Source organism: Lynx rufus, unplaced genomic scaffold, assembly GCF_022079265.1.
Source record: "Lynx rufus isolate CCGP_SWC_20201006 ecotype Redwood Valley unplaced genomic scaffold, mLynRuf1.p SCAF_14, whole genome shotgun sequence".
In the NCBI taxonomy this organism is placed as follows: domain Eukaryota; kingdom Metazoa; phylum Chordata; class Mammalia; order Carnivora; family Felidae; genus Lynx; species Lynx rufus.
Window position 1 is genome coordinate 51,663,095 of NW_025814828.1, and position 19,000 is coordinate 51,682,094.

A 19,000-nucleotide genomic window follows, 5' to 3' on the forward strand; every position below is an offset into this window, starting at 1 on the left:
TTTTCCAGGATATAACAACTATCAAGTTGAGTGCCTGACTCTTGGTTGTAGTTCAGGTTGTGATCTCACAGTTCATGGGTTCGAGCCCCACATCTGGCTCTGTGCTGACAGTGTGGATCTGCCACTCTGTTGTTCATGCTCTGTCTCTGTCAAAAATAAATAAATAAACCTTTAAGAAAAACCTATCCCATGTATGGAATGTTAAGCTGTCACCCAAGATAATCAAAACCTCCCATATTCAATATACCGCTATTTTCTTGTTGTACCAAAAAGTAAACAACCATACAATTATTTCACTTCTTAAAAAAAAAAAAAGAACATTTACACTTAAAAAGTAGTATGAATGAGATTTCTTCCTTCTTAAAAATGTTTATAGAGCTACTAAAAAACTTGCATTTACAAAATAGTTGATAAAAAATATTCCTCTGGATTGTACAAGAAAGGAGACAGGGAGCACTGATAAGACATGGTATGTGATATTAATCAAACTTGGCTTCTTTCTCTCCTGCTTCATCAGAGGCTGGACTCTCCTCATTTTTAGTTTCTCCATTTTCTGCATGTAAGTCTTCTTTCATTTCTTGGTTAGCCACTTCAACCTGTTCTCCCTTTGGTGCCCCTTTCCACTTTGTTTCCACTTTTTTTGTCTGAAGATTTATTCCTTCCTGCCACTTGTTTTGGCTTTGTTTCCACTTTTCAGGAGCGGGTTTGTCTGACAACGTCCCCAATCTCGTCTTGGGCTCCTGCTTTGCCACCCCCTCAGTGGAGATGAACTTTCTTTTAGGTATCATGGCAAAGTAGCTGGTGTGTGCTGGGTGCCTGAGGGTCAACGGGGTGCTGAGAGCCTTCATGAAGTTGGGCTCTATACTGCTTTTCTTTTACCCTTTCAACTATGGATGGACACTTAGCTTGTTTCCATATCATGACTATTATAAGTAATGCTACAATAAACATAGGGTTACATGTATCTTTTAGAATTAACTTTTCATGAGTTCTTTTTGGCAAATACCCAATAGTGGAATTATTGGAATATACAGTATTTTTAGTTTTAATTTTTGAGGAATCTTCATACTGTTTTCCACAATGACTCTACCAATTTGCATTCCCACAGACAGTGCACAAGGGTTCTTTTTTCTCCACATCCAAACCAACACTTGTTATTTCTTGTCATTTTCACTTTAGCCATTCTAACTCACATGAGGTGATATCTCATTGTGTTTTCTAAATGTTTATTTTTTTAGAGAAAGAGAGAGAACACACAGGGGAGGGGCAGAGAGAGAGGGAGACAGGATCTGAAGCAAGCTCTGTGCTGACAGCAGAGAGCCTGATGCGGGGCTCAAACTCACAAACTGAGAGATCACGACCAGAGCCAAAGTTGGACACTTAACCAACTGAGACCCCTAGGTGCCCCTCTGTGTGGTTTTGACTTGCCCTTCCCTGATGAGGATGACTGATGTTGACAATCATTTCATTTGTCAGTTACCCATCTGTATGTCTTCTTTGGGAAAAGGTCTATTCAGAATTTCTTCCCAGGTTTTAATCAGATTGTTTAAGTTTGTGGTGTTGCATTGCATAAGTTCTTTATATATTTTGGATACTGACCCCTTATTGGATATATCATTTGCACATACCTTCTCCCATTCAGTAACTTGTCTTTTTGTTTTGTTGATGGTTTCCTTTGCTGTGAAAAGCTTTTTATTTTTATATAGTTCCAATAATTTAATTTTGCTTTTGTTTCTCTTGTCTTAGGAAACATATCTTAAAAAATGTTGCCATGGCTAATGTCAAAGAAACTACTGCTTGTGTTCATTTTTAGAATTTCTATAGTTTCAGGTGTCACATTTAGGTCTTTAATCCATCTTGAATTTATTTTTGTGTATGGTGTTAGAAAGTAATCAAATTCCATCCTACTTCTATCCAATTACATATATGTAGTTGTTCTGTTTTCCCAACATATTTTCATTGAAAATACTTTATTTTTACCATTCTATATTCTTGCCTCCTTTGCGAGATTAATTGACCATATAACTGTAGATTTATTTCTACAGTGTCTATTCTGTTTCAGTGATCCATGTGTCTATTTTTGTGCCAATAACATACTGTTTTCATGACTATAGATTTTAAAAATCTCTCAACAAATTGGCCTTAGTGTGAAAATTTCATATAGTGGCCATACAAGAAAAAAAATACAGTTGACATCATGCTCAATTTTGAAAAGTTGAGAAGTTTTCTCCTAAGATCAGGAAGAAGACTTGGATATCCACACTCACCACTTTTTTTTTTCAACGTTTATTTATTTTTGGGACAGAGAGAGACAGAGCATGAACGGGGGAGGGGCAGAGAGAGAGGGAGACACAGAATCGGAAACAGGCTCCAGGCTCTGAGCCATCAGCCCAGAGCCTGACGCGGGGCTCGAACTCACGGACCGCGAGATCATGACCTGGCTGATGTTGGATGCTTAACCGACTGCACCACCCAGGCGCCCAGCACACTCACCACTTTTATTCAGTGTAGTACTGGAAGCCCTAGCCACAGCAATCAGACAAGAAACAAAAATAAGAAACATTCAGTTGTCTAAATAAAAAGTTAAAATTTCACTATTTTCATATGATGTGATATTATATTTAAAAAATTCTAAACACTTCACAAAAAAAAACTGCAGTAAAGACGCAGGATACAAAATTAATACCCCAAAATAATATTACTTCTATACACTAATAACGAAGTAGCAGAAAGAGAAATTTAAGAAAATAACTCCACTTACAATTGCACTACAAGCATAAAATACTTAGAAATAAACTTAAAACTAAAAGGCAACCAACGGAATGGGAAAATATATTTGCAAATGACATATCAGACAAAGGGCTAGTATCCAAAATCTATAAAGAGCTCACCAAACTCCACACCCGAAAAACAAATAATCCAGTGAAGAAATGGGCAGAAAACATGAATAGACACTTCTCTAAAGAAGATCTCTGGATGGCCAACAGGCACATGAAAAGATGCTCAACATCGCTCATCAGGGAAAGACAAATCAAAACCACACTCAGATATCACCTCACACCAGAGTGGCCAAAATGAACAAATCAGGAGACTGTAGATGCTGGAGAGGATGTGGAGAAATTGGAACCCTCTTGCACTGTTGGTGGGAATGCAAACTGGTACAGCCACTCTGGAAAACAGTGTGGAGTTTCCTCAGAAAATTAAAAATAGACCTACCCTATGACCCAGCAATAGCACTGCTAGGAATTTACCCAAGGGATACAGGAGTACTGATGCATAGGGGCACTTGTACCCCAATGTTTATAGCAGCACTCTCAACAACAGCCAAATTATGGAAAGAGCCTAAATGTCCATCAACTGATGAATGGATAAAGAAATTGTGGCTTATATACACAATGGAGTACTATGGGGCAATGAGAAAGAAAGAAATATGGCCCTTTGTAGCAACGTGGATGAAACTGGAGAGTGTGATGCTAAGTGAAATAAGCCATACAGAGAAAGACAGATATCATATGGTTTCACTCTTATGTGGATCCTGAGAAACTTAACAGGAACCCATGGGGGAGGGGAAGGAAAAAAAAAAAAAAAAAGGACGTTAGAGTGGGAGAGAGCCAAAGCATAAGAGACTGTTAAAAACTGAGAACAAACTGAGGGTTGATGGGGGGTGGGAGGGAGGGGCGGGTGGGTGATGGGTATTGAGGAGGGCACCTTTTGGGATGAGCACTGGGTGTTGTATGGAAACCAATTTGTCAATAAATTTCATATATAAAAAAAAAAATCTTGTCCAACTGGTCTAATGTGTCATTCAAAGCCACTGTTTCCTTATGGATTGTCTTAGATTATCTATCCATTGCTTTAAGTAGATAGTTAAAGTCCCCTAATATTATTTAATTATTATTTATTTCTCTCTATATGTCCCTTAATATTTTCTTTATGTATTTAGGTTCTCCAGTGTTGGGTGTATAGGTATTTACAATTCTTATATCTCATTTTTTGATTGATCTCTTTATCATCTTGTAATATATTTATTTGTCTTTTGTTTCTGTTGTTTACTCTTTTACATTTCCTATTTTAATTCCAGTATAGTTAACATACACTATTATGTTACTTTCAGGTGTACAATATAGTGATTCAATTATTCTATATATTATTCAGTGCTAATCATGATAAACATACTCTTTAATCTGTGTCACCTATTTCACTCATCCCTTCACCACCTTCCCTCTAGTAACCATCAGATTGTTCTCCATAGTTAAAAGACTGTTTCTTGGTTTCTCTCTCTATCATTTGCCCCTTTGTTCATTTTCTTTGTTTCCTAAGTTCCACACATGAGTGAAATCATGTAGTATTTGTCTTAATCTGATCGACTTACTTTGTTAGCATATATTATCTAGCTACATCCATGTTATTGCAAATGGCGATAATTCATTATTTTATGGCTGAATAATATTATATATATAACATCATCTTTGCCATTTAATCTACTGATGGACATGTGGGCTACTACCATAATTAGACTATTGTAAACAATAATGCAACACTACAGGGATGTACACTCTCACCACTGTTGTTCAACATAGTACTGGAAGTCTTGGCCTCAGCAATCAGAAAACAAAAAGAAATAAAAGGCATACAAATTGGCAGAGAAAAAGTCAAACTTTCACTCTTTGCATATGACATGATACTCTACACCAAAAACCCAAAAGACTGTATCAAAAAACTGTTAGAACTCATAAGGGATTCAGAAAAATTGCAAGATACAAATATCAACATAGAGAAATTGGTTGCATTTGTATACACCAATAATGAAGCAGATAAAGAGATTTTCATGGAACCTATCTCATTTATAATAGCACCAAACTTCATAAGATACCTGGGAATATACCTAACCAAAGAGGTAAAATACATCTATGCTGAAAACTATAGAAAACTTATGAAAGAAATTGAAGAAGATAAAAATATATGGAAAACCATTCCATGCTCACGAATTGGAAGAACAAATATTGTTAAAATGTCTATACTACCCAAATCAATCCTCACATTCAATACAACCCCTACCAAAATAACACCAACATTTTCACAGAGCTGGAACAAACAATCCTAAACATTGTATGGAGCCAGAAAAAGACCCTGAATAGCCAAAGTAATGTTGAAAAAGAAAACTAAAGCTGGAGGCATCACAATTATGGACCTTAAGCTGTACCACAAAGCTGTAATCATCAAGACAGTATGGTACTGGCACAAGAACAGACACATACATCAATGGAACAGAATAGAGAAACCAGAAATAGACCCTCAGATGTATGACCAACTAACCTTTGATGAAGCAGTAAAGAATATCCAATGGAAAAAGACAATCTCTTCAACAAATGGTGCTAGGAAGACAGGACAGTGACATGCAGAAGAATGAAACTAGACCATTTTCTTACACCATACACAAAAATAAATACTGAAATGGATGAAAGAACTAAACGTAAGACAGAAAGCCATCAAAATCCTAGAGGAGAAAGCAGGAAAAAACCTCTTTTGCCTTGGCTGCAGCAACTTCTCACTAGATACATCTCCAGAAGTAAGGAAAACAAAAGCAAAAATGAACTGCTAAGACATCATCAAGAAAAAAACTTCTACATAGCAAAAGAAACAATCAAGAAAACTAAAAGGCAATCGATGGAATAGAAGGCATTTGCATATGATATATCAGAAAAAGGGTTAGTATCCAAATTCTATACAGAACTTATCAAACTTAACACCCAAGAAATGAGTAATATAGTGAAGAAATGAGAAGACATGAATAGATACTTTTCCAAATAAGACATCCAGATAGCTAACAGACACATGAAAAGATGCTCAACATTACTCACCATCACAGAAATACAAATCAAAACCACATTAAGATACCATCTCACATCTGTCAGAAGGGCTAAAATTAACAACTCAGGAAAACAAACAAACAAACAAACAAAAACGTATGTTGGCCAGAATGTGGAGAAACGGCAAAACTTTTGCACGTGTGGTGGGAATGCAAACTGGTGCAGCCACTCTGGAAAACAGTATGGAGGTTCCTCAAAAAATTAAAAATAGAACTAACCTATGACCCAACAATTGCACTACTAGGTATTCATCCAAAGGATACAAAAATGTTGATTTGTAGGGGCAAATGCAACCCAAAGTTTATAGCAGCACTATCAACAATAACCAAATTATGGCAAGAGCCCAAATGTACATCAATGGATGAATGGATAAAGAAGATATTGTAGGGGCACCTGGGTGGCTTAGTCAGTTAAGCATCTGACTTCGGCTCAGGTCATGATCTCGCAGCTCATGAGTTCGAGCCCTGCATTAGGCCCTGTGCTGACAGCTCAGAGCCTGGAGCCTGCCTCAGACTCTGTGTCTCCCTCTCTCTGCCTCTCCCACACTCATGCTCTGTCTCTCTCTCTTTCTCAAAAATACATAAACATTGAAAAAAATTTTAAAGACATTATATATATATATATATATATATATATATATATATACATATACACACACATACAATGGAATACTACTCAGTAATGAAAAAGAATGAAATCTTGCCATTTACAACTGTGTGGATCAAACTTGAGTGTATTATGTTAAGCAAAATAAGTCAGTTAGGGAAAGTCAAATATATGATTTCACACATACATGGAATTTAAGAAACAGAACAAATGAACATAGGTGAATAGAAGGAAAAATATGATAAAAACAGAGAAGAAGGTAAACCATGAGAGATTCTTAAATACAGAGAACAAACTAAAGGTTGCTGGAGGGGAGGAAGATGGGGGAATGGGCTAAATTGGTCATGGGGATTAAGTAGGGCACTTGTTGGGATGAACAATGTGTGTTATATGTAACTGATGATCATTGGTTTACCTCTGAAACTGTATGTTAACTAATTTGAACTAAATAAATATTTTTTTAAAAAATGATACAATAAATGTAGGGGTGCATATATCCTTTTGAATTTGTGGTTTCATATTCCTTCAGTAAATACTTAGTTGTGTGATCCCTAGATTGTAAGGTGTTTCTGACTTTAATGTTTTGAAGAACTTCCATACAGTGTTCCACAGTGGCTGTACTAGTCTGCATTCCCATAAAATATCAAGAAGGAGAGCAAGAAAAATGCCATATGATTTCACTCATATTTTAAAATAAAGAAACAAAACAAATGAACATGGTGGGGGAAAGAAGGGCAAACCAAGAAACAGACTCTTAACTACAGAGAATAAACTGATGTTTACTAGATGGAAGGTAGACAGGAGGATGGGTTAAATAGGTTATGGATATTAAGGAGGGCACTTATCATGAGCACCAGGTATTGTATGTAAGTGATGAATCCTTAAGTTCTACATTGGAAACTAATATTATATTGTATATTAATTAACTGGAATTTAAATTAAAGCTTGGGAAAATAAATTACTTATATTGTAACATCTTCACTGGTATTGGAAAATGTATGCTGTATTCTTTCATAATTGAAAATATATTTTTAGGGATTCTGGGAAGATGGCGGCGTAGGAGGACGCTGGGCTCACCGCGTGTCCTGCTGATCACTTAGATTCCACCTACACCTGCCTAAATAACCCAGAAAACCGCCAGAGGATTAGCAGAACAGAGTCAACGGACCCAAGTGCAGACGAGAGGCCCATGGAAGAGGGTAGGAAGGGCGACGAGGCGGTGCGCGCTCCACGGACTGGCGGGAGGGAGCCGGGGCGGAGGGGCGGCTCGCCGGCTAAGCAGAGCCCCCGAGTCCGGCTTGCAAAAGCGGAGGGGCCTGACGGACTGTGTTCCCACAGCAAGCGCGACTTAGCGTCTGGGAGGTCATAAGTTAACAGCTCTGCTCGGAAAGCGGGAAGGCTGGAGGACAAAGGGAGGGTGAGCTGCGGAGCCCCCAGACGACAGAGCTCAGTTTGGCGGGGAACAAAGGCGCTAGCCAGCGCCATCTCCCCCGCCCATCCCCCAGCCAAAATCCCAAAGGGAACCGGCTCCTGCCAGGGAAATTGCTCGCTCCGCGCTAACACCCAACTCTGTGCTTCTGCGGAGCCAAACCTCCGGCAGCGATCTGACTCCCTCCGGCTGCCACAGGGCCCCTCCTGAAGTGGATCACCTAAGGAGAAGCTAGCTAAGCCTGCCCCCCCTGCCGCCGTGCACCTTGCCTTCCCACCCCAGCTAATACGCCAGATCCCCAGCACCACAAGCCTGGCAGTGTGCAAGTAGCCCAGACGGGCCACGCCACCCCACAGTGAATCCCGCCCCTAGGAGAGGGGAAGAGAAGGCACACACCAGTCTGACTGTGGCCCCAGCGGTGGGCTGGGGGCAGACATCAGGTCGGACTGCGGCCCCGCCCACCAACTCCAGTTATACACCACAGCACAGGGGAAGTGCCCTGCAGGTCCTCACCACACCAGGGACTATCCAAAATGACCAAGCGGAAGAATTCCCCTCAGAAGAATCTCCAGGAAATAACAACAGCTAATGAGCTGATCAAAAAGGATTTAAATAATATAACAGAAAGTGAATTGAGAATAATAGTCATAAAATTAATCGCTGGGCTGGAAAACAGCATACAGGACAGCAGAGAATCTCTTGCTACAGACATCAGGGGACTAAGGAACAGTCACGAGGAGCTGAAAAACGCTTTAAAGGAAATGCAAAACAAAATGCAAACCACCACGGCTCGGATGGAAGAGGCAGAGGAGAGAATAGGTGAACTAGAAGATAAAGTTATGGAAAAAGAGGAAGCTGAGAAAAAGAGAGATAAAAAAATCCAGGAGTATGAGGGGAAAATTAGAGAACTAAGTGATACACTAAAAAGAAATAATATACGCATAATTGGTATCCCAGAGGAGGAAGAGAGAGGGAAAGGTGCTGAAGGGGTACTTGAAGAAATCAGAGCTGAGAACTTCCCTGAACTGGGGAAGGAAAAAGGCATTGAAATCCAAGAGGCACAGAGAACTCCCTTCAGACATAACTTGAATCGATCTTCTGCACGCCATATCATAGTGAAACTGGCAAAATACAAGGATAAAGAGAAAATTCTGAAAGCAGCAAGGGGTAAACGTGCCCTCACATATAAAGGGAGACCTATAAGACTCGTGACTGATCTCTCTTTTGAAACTTGGCAGGCCAGAAAGAATTGGCACGAGATTTTCAGGGTGCTAGACAGCAAAAATATGCAGCCAAGAATCCTTTATCCAGCAAGTCTGTCATTTAGAATAGAAGGAGAGATAAAGGTCTTCCCAAACAAACAAAAACTGAAGGAATTTGTCACCACTAAACCAGCCCTACAAGAGATCCTAAGGGGGACCCTGTGAGACAAAGTACCAGAGACATCACTGCAAGCATAAAACATACAGACATCACAATGACTCTAAACCCGTATCTTTCTATAATAACACTGAATGTAAATGGATTAAATGCGCCAACCAAAAGACATAGGGTATCAGAATGGATAAAAAAACAAGTCCCATCTATTTGCTGCCTACAAGAGACTCATTTTAGACCTGAGGACACCTTTAGATTCAGAGTGAGGGGATGGAGAACTATTTATCATGCTACTGGAAGCCAGAAGAAAGCTGGAGTAGCCATACTTATATCAGACAAACTAGACTTTAAATTAAAGGCTGTAACAAGAGATGAAGAAGGACATTATATAATAGTTACAGGGTCTATCCATCAGGAAGAGCTAACAATTATAAATGTCTATGCGCCGAATACCGGAGCCCCCAAATATATAAAACAATTACTCATAAACAGAAGCAACCTTATTGATAAGAATGTGGTAATTGCTGGGGACTTTAACACCCCACTTACAGAAATGGATAGATCATCTAGACACACGGTCAATAAAGAAACAAGGGCCCTGAATGAGACGCTGGATCAGATGGACTTGACAGATCTATTTAGAACTCTGCATCCTAAAGCAACAGAATATACTTTCTTCTCGAGTGCACATGGAACATTCTCCAAGATAGATCATATACTGGGTCACAAAACAGCCCTTCATAAGTTTACAAGAATTGAAATTATACCATGCATACTTTCAGACCACAATGCTATGAAGCTTGAAATCAACCACAGGAAAAAGTCTGGAAAACCTCCAAAAGCATGGAGGTTAAAGAACACCCTACTAAGGAATGAGTGGGTCAACCAGGCAATTAGAGAAGAAATCAAAAAATATATGGAAACAAACGAAAATGAAAATACAACAATCCAAACGCTTTGGGACGCAGCGAAGGCAGTCCTGAGAGGAAAATACATTGCAATCCAGGCCTATCTCAAGCAACAAGAAAAATCCCAAATACAAAATCTAACAGCACACCTAAAGGAACTAGAAGCAGAACAGCAAAGGCAGCCTAAACCCAGCAGAAGAAGAGAAATAATAAAGATCAGAGCAGAAATAAACAATATAGAATCTAAAAAAACTGTAGAGCAGATCAACGAAACCAAAAGTTGGTTTTTTGAAAAAATAAACAAAATTGACAAACCTCTAGCCAGGCTTCTCAAAAAGAAAAGGGAGATGACCCAAATAGATAAAATCATGAATGAAAATGGAATTATTACAACCAATCCCTCAGAGATACAAACAATTATCAGGGAATACTATGAAAAATTATATGCCAACAAATTGGACAACCTGGAAGAAATGGACAAATTCCTGAACACCCACACTTTTCCAAAACTCAATCAGGAGGAAATAGAAAGCTTGAACAGACCCATAACCAGAGAAGAAATTGAATCGGTTATCAAAAATCTCCCAACAAATAAGAGTCCAGGACCAGATGGCTTCCCAGGGGAGTTCTACCAGACGTTTCAAGCAGAGATAATACCTATCCTTCTCAAGCTATTCCAAGAAATAGAAAGGGAAGGAAAACTTCCAGACTCATTCTATGAAGCCAGTATTACTTTGATTCCTAAACCAGACAGAGACCCAGTAAAAAAAGAGAACTACAGGCCAATATCCCTGATGAATATGGATGCAAAAATTCTCAATAAGATACTAGCAAATCGAATTCAACGGCATATAAAAAGAATGATTCACCATGATCAAGTGGGATTCATTCCTGGGATGCAGGGCTGGTTCAACATTCACAAATCAATCAACGTGATACATCACATTAACAAAAAAAAAAGAGAAGAACCATATGATCCTGTCAATCGATGCAGAAAAGGCCTTTGACAAAATCCAGCACCCTTTCTTAATAAAAACCCTTGAGAAAGTCGGGACAGAAGGAACATACTTAAAGATCATCAAAGCCATTTATGAAAAGCCCACAGCTAACATCATCCTCAACGGGGACAAACTGAGAGCTTTTTCCCTGAGATCAGGAACACGACAGGGATGCCCACTCTCACCGTTGTTGTTTAACATAGTGCTGGAAGTTCTAGCATCAGCAATTACACAACAAAAGGAAATCAAAGGCATCAAAATTGGCAAAGATGAAGTCAAGCTTTCGCTTTTTGCAGATGACATGATATTATACATGGAAAATCCGATAGACTCCACCAAAAGTCTGCTAGAACTGATACATGAATTCAGCAAAGTTGCAGGATACAAAATCAATGTACAGAAATCAGTTGCATTCTTATACACTAACAATGAAGCAACAGAAAGACAAATAAAGAAACTGATCCCATTCACAATTGCACCAAGAAGCATAAAATACCTAGGAATAAACCTAACCAAAGATGTAAAGGATCTGTATGCTGAAAAGTATAGAAAGCTTATGAAGGTAATTGAAGAAGATTTAAAGAAATGGAAAGACATTCCCTGCTCATGGATTGGAAAAATAAATATTGTCAAAATGTCAATACTACCCAAAGCTATCTACACATTCAATGCAATCCCAATCAAAATTGCACCAGCATTCTTCTCGAAACTAGAACAAGCAATCCTAAAATTCATATGGAACCACAAAAGGCCCCGAATAGCCAAAGGAATTTTGAAGAAGAAGACCAAAGCAGGAGGCATCACAATCCCAGACTTCAGCCTCTACTACAAAGCTGTCATCATCAAGACAGCATGGTATTGGCACAAAAACAGACACACAGACCAATGGAATAGAATAGAAACCCCAGAACTAGACCCACAAACATATGGCCAACTCATCTTTGACAAAGCAGGAAAGAACATCCAATGGAAAAAAGACAGCCTCTTTAACAAATGGTGCTGGGAGAACTGGACAGCAACATGCAGAAGGTTGAAACTAGACCACTTTCTCACACCATTTACAAAAATAAACTCAAAATGGATAAAGGACCTAAATGTGAGACAGGAAACCATCAGAACCTTAGAGGAGAAAGCAGGAAAAGACCTCTCTGACCTCAGTCGTAGCAATCTCTTACTCGACACATCCCCCAAGGCAAGGGAATTAAAAGCAAAAGTGAATTACTGGGACCTTATGAAGATAAAAAGCTTCTGCACAGCAAAGGAAACAACCAACAAATCTAAAAGGCAACCAACGGAATGGGGAAAGATATTTGCAAATGACATATCGGACAAAGGGCTAGTATCTAAAATCTATAAAGAGTTCACCAAACTCCACACCCGAAAAACAAATAACCCAGTGAAGAAATGGGCAGAAAACATGAATAGACACTTCTCTAAAGAAGACATCCAGATGGCCAACAGGCACATGAAAAGATGTTCAGCGTTGCTCCTTATCAGGGAAATACAAATCAAAACCACACCCAGGTATCACCTCACGCCAGTCAGAGTGGCCAAAATGAACAAATCAGGAGACTATAGATGCTGGAGAGGATGTGGAGAAACGGGAACCCTCTTGCACTGTTGGTGGGAATGCAAATTGGTGCAGCCGCTCTGGAAAGCAGTGTGGAGGTTCCTCAGAAAATTAAAAATAGACCTACCCTATGACCCAGCAATAGCACTGCTAGGAATTTACCCAAGGGATACAGGAGTACTGATGCATAGGGGCACTTGTACCCCAATGTTCATAGCAGCACTCTCAACAATAGCCAAATTATGGAATGAGCCTAAATGTCCATCAACTGATGAATGGATAAAGAAATTGTGGTTTATATACACAATGGAATACTACGTGGCAATGAGAAAAAATGAAATATGGCCTTTTGTAGCAACGTGGATGGAACTGGAGAGTGTGATGCTAAGTGAAATAAGCCATACAGAGAAAGACAGATACCATATGGTTTCACTCTTATGTGGATCCTGAGAAACTTAACAGGAACCCATGGGGGAGGGGAAGGAAAAAAAAAAAAAAAAGGACGTTAGAGTGGGAGAGAGCCAAAGCATAAGAGACTGTTAAAAACTGAGAACAAACTGAGGGTTGATGGGGGGTGGGAGGGAGGGGCGGGTGGGTGATGGGTATTGAGGAGGGCACCTTTTGGGATGAGCACTGGGTGTTTTATGGAAACCAATTTGTCAATAAACTTCATATAAAAAAAAAGAAAATATATTTTTAAAACTATAAAGAATGCAAGTGGGTTTCCTTTTTGTCAAATCCTCACCAACACCTGCTGTTTCCTCAGTTGTTGATTTTATCCATTCTGACATTTGTTAGGTGATATCTTGTAGTTTGACTTACATTTCCTTGATGAAGAGTGAGGTTGAGCAGCTTTTCATGTTTCTGTTGGCCATCAGTATCTCTTATTTAGAGAAAACTCTGTTCATTTCTCCTACCTATATTTTCATTGGATTGTTTGGTTTTGTGGTGTTGAGTTGTATATTCTTTAAATATTTTACATATTAACCGTTTATTGGGTATATCATTTGTAAATACATTCTCCCATTCCGTAGACTGTCTTTTAGTTTGTTTATTGTTTCCTGTGTACAAGTTTTGATTTTGATAGAATCCAAATAATTTACTATTGCTTTCATTTCTTCTGTCTAGGTGACATACCTAGAAAAATGTTTCTGTGACTGATTTCAGAGAAATTATTATCTGCACTCTCTGCTAGAATTTTTATGGTTTTGTGTCTCCCATTTAGGTCTTTAATCCATTTTGAGTTTATTTTTGTAGATAGTGTAAGAAAGTGGTCCAGTTTCTTTCTTTTCTTTTTCTTTTTCCCTGTGCATATTAATGCCTCTTTTGTCAAACAGGTAATTGACTATAGAATTTTGGGTTTGTTTCTGGGCTTTCCATCCTGGTTCAATGATCTATGTGTCTATTTTTGTGCCAATTCTCTACTGATTTGTTTACTACACCTTTATAGTATAACTTGAAATCTGGAATTTTAATACCTCCAATTCTTTTTTTTTTTCTTTTTAAATATTATTTTGGCTCTTTGGGGTCTTTTTTCATACCATACAAAATTTAGAGTTATTTTTTGTACTGCTGTAAAAAGAGGCTGTTGGTATTTTGACAGCTATTGCATTAAATCTGTAGATTGCTTGGGTAGTATGAACATTTTAGCAATATTTTTTCCTTTAATTATTGTGCATAGAATATCTTTCGATTTGTTGTCATCTTCAATTTCCTTCATCAATGTTTATAGTTTAAAGAGTACAGGTATTTCACCTGTTTGGTTATGTTTATTCCTACAAATTTTGTTAATTTTGGTGCATTTGTAAATGGGATTGCTTTCTTAATTTCTCTGTCTTTGCTTCATTATTAATGTATATAAATGATTTCTGTACACCAATTTTGAGTTTTGACACCTCATTGAAAGGCTTTCTCAGTTTTAGTAGTTTTTGTTGGAATCTTTAGGGTTTCCTTTATACAATATCATGTCATCTGCAAATAGTGAATGTTTTACATCTGCTTACCAATTTGGATATGTTAAATTCTTCTTTCATGCTTCATTTCTGTGGTCAGGAATTCCAACACTATGTTAGGTAAAAATGATGAGAATGGAAGTCTTCATACTGTTCCTGATCTTATAGGGAAAGCTGTAAGTTTTCCCCCTTTGAGGAAGATGTTAAGTGCTTTTTTTAATTCTTATTTAAATTGTAGTTAGTTAACATACATTACAATATTGGTTTCAGGGGTAGAATTCAGTGATTCATCACTTACATACAACACCCAATGCTCATCATAACAAGTTGTCTCCTTAATACCCATCACCCATCTAGCCCATTCCCGACCCACCTCTTTCTATCAATCCTCAGCTTGTTCTCTCTAATAATGAGTCTCTTATGGTTTGTTTCCCTCTCTCTTCCCCCCCTTCCCATATGTTCATCTGTTTTGTTTCTTAAATTCTACAGATGAATGAAGTAATTTTCTTTCTATTTTTTTTCTTTCTATGATTTCTTTAGTTTAGTAAATACACTCCAGCTCCATCCATGTCATTGCTAATGGCAAGATTTCATTCTTTTTGATGGTTGAGCAATACTCCATTGCATATATATATATATATATATATAATATTTATCCATTCATCAGTCGATGGACACTTGGGGTCTTTCCATAGTTTGGCTATTGTTGATAATGCTGCTATAAACGTCAGGGTGCATGTACCCTTTGAATGTGTATTTTTGTATCCTGTGGGTAAATAGTAGTGCAATTGCTGGATCATAGAACAGTTCAATTTTTCACTTTTTGAGGACTCTTCATACTGTTTTCCAGAGGGGGCTGCACCAGTGTGTATTAGCTGTGTGTTTATAATTTAAGCCTTTTATTATGTTGAGGTATATTTTCTCTAAATCTACTTTGTTGAGGGTTTTTTTTTTATCATGAATGCACGTTGTGCTTTGTCAAATGCTTTTTCTGCATCTATTAAAATGATTGCATGTTTTTTGTACTTTCTCTTATTGCCATCATGTATCATATTGTTTTGTGAATATTGAACTACACTTGCATTCCTGGAATAAATCACACTTGAATCTGGTGAATATTTTTTGAATAATTTTTAATGTATTATCAGATTTGGTTTTCTAGTATTTTACTAAAAAATTTCCATCTATGTTCCTCAGAGATATTGGTTAGTATTCTCTTTTTTTGTGGAGTTTTTATCTGGTTTTGTTAACTGGTAATGCAAATTTCATAGAATTAATTTGGAAGTTCTCCCTCTTCTAATTTTCAGAATATTTTGAAAATAAATATTATCTCTTCTTTAAATGTTTAGTAGAATTTACTTGTGAATCCATTTGGTCCTTGACTTTTGTTTGTTGTAAGTTTTAAAATTACTAATTCAATTTCATTGCTAGTTATTGGCCTGTTCAAATTTTATATTTCCTCCTGATTCAATTTTGGGATACTATGTATTTCTACGAATTTACACATTTCTTCTAGGTTGTCCAATATGTGGGAATTTAATTTTTCATTGTATTCTCTTATAATCATTTTTATTTCTGTGGTGTCAATTGTTATTTCTCTTGCTTCATTTCTGATTTTTTTGAGTTCTCTCAGTTTTTATGAGTCTGGCTATGAGTTTATCAATTTTGTTGATGTTTTCAAAGAACCAGATCCTAGTTTCGTTGATCTGATCTTTTTTTTTTTCTTAAGTTTTTATTTCGTTTATTTCCGCTCTAGTCTATTATTTCTTTCCTTCTACTGGTATTTTGGGTAAAGGTTTTTATTTGAGATTTTTCTTGCTTCTTGAGGTAATCCTGTATTGCTATGAACTTCCCTGTTAGAACAGCTTTTGCTGCATCCCAAACATATTGGAAAACTGTGTTTTCATTTTAATGTGTTTCCATGCATTTTTAAATTTCTTCCCCTATTTACTGGTTGGCCCATTCATTGGTTAATAGCATGTTATTTAACCTTAATGTATTTGTGGTCTTTTCAGACTTTTTCTTATGGTTGATTTCTAGTTTCATAGCATTGTAATCAGAAAACATGCATGGAATGACTTTGATTTTGGGAATTTTTTATGACTTGTTTTGTGTGGTAATATGTTATCTGTTATAGAGAATGTTCCATGTGCACTTAACAACAAAGTGTATTCTGTTGTTTTAGAATGTAATGGTCTAAATCTATCTGTTACATTCATCTGGCTTAATGTGTCATTCAAACCATTGTTTTCTTGTTGACTTTCTGTTGGATAATATTCCATTGATAAAAGTGGGGTTTTAAAGTTACCTACTATTATTGTATCACTATAAATTTGTTGTTTATGTTTGTTATTAATGGCTTTAAGTATTTGGGTGCTTTCATGTTGGTTCCATGAGTATTTACAACTGTTATATCTTCTTGTTGGATATCCCCATTAATGATTATACAGAATCTTTTTTCTCCACTTGTAACAGTGTTTGTTTTTTAAATGTTTATTTAATTATTTTGAGAGAGAGAGACAGAGAGAGAGGGAGGAGGATAGAGAATGCAAAGCAGCCTCTGCACTGTCAGTGGGGAGCCTGACGTGGGGCTTGATCTCACTAACTATGAGACTATGACCTGAACCGGAATCAAGAGCCAAATGCTTAACCAACTGAACCACTCAGACACCACTACAGTGTTTGTTTTAAAGTTTATTTTATCTAATTTAAGTATTCCTACCCCATTTTTCTTTTAATATCAATGTGCATGAAAAACGGTTCTCCATCACTTTACTTTCGATCTCCTTGTGTTTTTAGGTCTGAAGTGAGTTTCTTGTAGGCATCATATACATCAATTTTGTTTTTTTATCCATTCTGTCATCCTATGTATTTTGATTGGACTGCTTAGTCCATTTATATTCAGAGTTATTATTGAAAGATATGAATTTATTGTCATTTTGTTACTTGTTAGTTGTTTAGTAGTTTTTCTCCATTTCTTTATTTTTTTGCTCTCTTCTCTCACTTTAGTTGGCTTTTTTGGTGGAGGCTTTCTTGACTGATATACTAGGATTCCTTTCTCCATATTTTTTGCATATCTATTACTTGGTTTTGATTTGTGATTATTGTTTGGTTTGTACATAACATCTTCTGCATATAGCAGTCTACATGAAGTTTATGGTTGTTTAAATTTATACTCATTCTTTACTCTTCTCCTCCCCATGAGTTAGGTATATAGTGTCATATTTTACATCCTTTTATTTTGTGAGTCCCTCTACTGATTTTACAGATATCCTTATTTTTACTGCTTTTGTGCTTTCTACTTTTCTTACTGCTGCTTATGGTCTTTCTTTTCCACTCATGGAGTCCTCTTTAATATTTCTTGTGGTGCTGGTTTAGTGGTCATGAATTCTTTTAACTTTTTGTTTGTGAAATTCTCTATTTTTTGTTCTATTCTGGAAAAAAATAGTCTAGCTGGATGTAGTATTCCTGGTTGCAAATATTTTCCATTCAGCACATTGAATATAGTATTGCACTCCCTTCTTGCCTGCAAAGTTTTTGCTGAAAAATTTTCTGATATGCTATTCATTTTCCCTTGTATGTAATGATCTCCTTTTCTTTTGCTGCTTTAAAAATTCTGTCTTGGGGCGCCTGGGTGGCGCAGTCGGTTGGGCGTCCGACTTCGGCCAGGTCACGATCTCACGGTCCGTGAGTTCGAGCCCTGCGTCGGGCTCTGGGCTGATGGCTCGGACCCTGGAGCCTGCTTCGGATTCTGTGTCTCCCTCTCTCTCTGCCCCTCCCCCGTTCATGCTCTGTCTCTCTCTGTCCCAAAAATAAATAAACGTTGAAAAAAAAATTAAAAAAAAAATTCTGTCTTTAGCAGTACTCTTTGCTATCCTAATTACTTTCTGTCTTGGTGTTGACCTTCTTGGGTGATTTTGTTTGTGTTTCTCTGTGCCTCTTGGATCTGGATTTCTGTTTTATTCCATAGATTTGAGAAGGCTTCAGCTATTATTTCTTCAAACAAAATTTCTTCCCCTTTTTCTTTCTCTTTTCTTTTTGGGATCCCTGTAATCTGGGATCCGTGTAACTTAGGGTGTTGCTGGATTCCCTAAGTGTATTCTCATTTTTCATATACATTTTTGGTCTCACTTTCTGTGCTTGATTACTTTCCATTTCCAGGTGACTTATTTGTTCTTCTGCTTTGTCTAATCTACTGTTTATTCCATCTAGTTTATTTCTTTTCTTTTCTTTTCTTTTCTTTTCTTTTCTTTTCTTTTATTAAGCTTTAAAATTTTAATTCCAATATTG

General features: G+C 37.3%; 1 pseudogene; it reads right to left on the reverse strand.

Moving 5' to 3' along the window:
* Positions 1-479: 479 nt before the first annotated feature.
* LOC124509272 (non-histone chromosomal protein HMG-14-like) lies at positions 480-848 on the reverse strand (annotated as a pseudogene).
* Positions 849-19,000: the final 18,152 nt, after the last annotated feature.